Source organism: Pteropus vampyrus, unplaced genomic scaffold (genome assembly GCF_000151845.1).
Source record: "Pteropus vampyrus isolate Shadow unplaced genomic scaffold, Pvam_2.0 Scaffold96, whole genome shotgun sequence".
NCBI lineage: Eukaryota > Metazoa > Chordata > Mammalia > Chiroptera > Pteropodidae > Pteropus > Pteropus vampyrus.
The window spans coordinates 4,145,101-4,146,255 of NW_011888877.1; positions in this window are offsets into that span (position 1 = coordinate 4,145,101).

A 1,155-nucleotide genomic window follows, 5' to 3' on the forward strand; every position below is an offset into this window, starting at 1 on the left:
GAGAGAGAGAGAGAGAGAGAGAGAGAGACTTTAATGCTGGTTTTTTTTCAACAGAAAAGAATTCATTTATCTGTGCACATATAATAGGACATAATAGGACCAACTTACAAATTACCTGGGCAAGAGAGTTTTACCCAGACAGAAAGTGAGGAAAGAAAGTCTGCCCTTTCCTGCTATGATAGCCTGAGAGAAGGAAGGTAGTAGAAGCAGGTCAAAGATTCTAGGGTATTTATTGCATGGTTTTCCAGGAAAGCACCCCAGCTGGAGGTAGGGGGATGTGGTTGGAATATCTAGATTGTTATGGGTAGAGTGACCATATGTCTCAGTTTGCCCAGGACTGTACTGATTTATGTTTGTAATCTCAATATAATTTATTAATAGCTCTCTTATTCACTTTCAAAAGTATCCTGGACTTGATAATAAACTATAAGGTCTAGTTTGGAGAGCATGAGAAATTAGTGGCTACTTTGCTTGGCAGAGTAGGGGTAGGCAGTTGACCCCAGTAGGCACAAGTGTGAAGACCCAGAGACAGTGAGGGAGGTGGCTGAATAGATGAGCCTAAGGCAGTATGTCTTGCTCCCCATGTCCTGCTTGGGACGTGTAAGGGAGCCGGCAGCACTCCTGTGCCCAGGGGAGGGAATCCTGGGGTCAGGATGAACTTAATAGAGGTGTTTACAAAAACTATAGCACATTGCCACCCTCCCATCAAGAGAAATCTATGTCCCTGCCCTCGGGACCTACACGGGTCTTTGTAGCTGTCCCATCATTCCATGGTGAAAGGAATGATGGGTGACTTCTGAAGCTAGGTCATAAAAAGCAATACCTCAGTTCCCCCTTCTCCGTAGTTTCGGTATCCGTGGTTTCAGTTGCCTGTGGTTAACCGCGGTTCAAAAATATTAAATGGAAAATTCCAGAAATAACAATTGATAAGTTTTAAATTACGTGGCATTTTGAGGAGTGTGATTAAATCTTGTGTCGTCCCGCTCTGTCTCACTGGGGACATGAATCATCTCTTTATCCAGCGTATCTACACTCTGCAGTCCCCGCTATTAGTCACTTAGTAGCCCTCTCAATTATCAGATCGACTGTCATGGTATCACACTGCTTGTGTTCAAGTAAGCCTTATTTTACAAAAATTATGGAACACGATCCTCA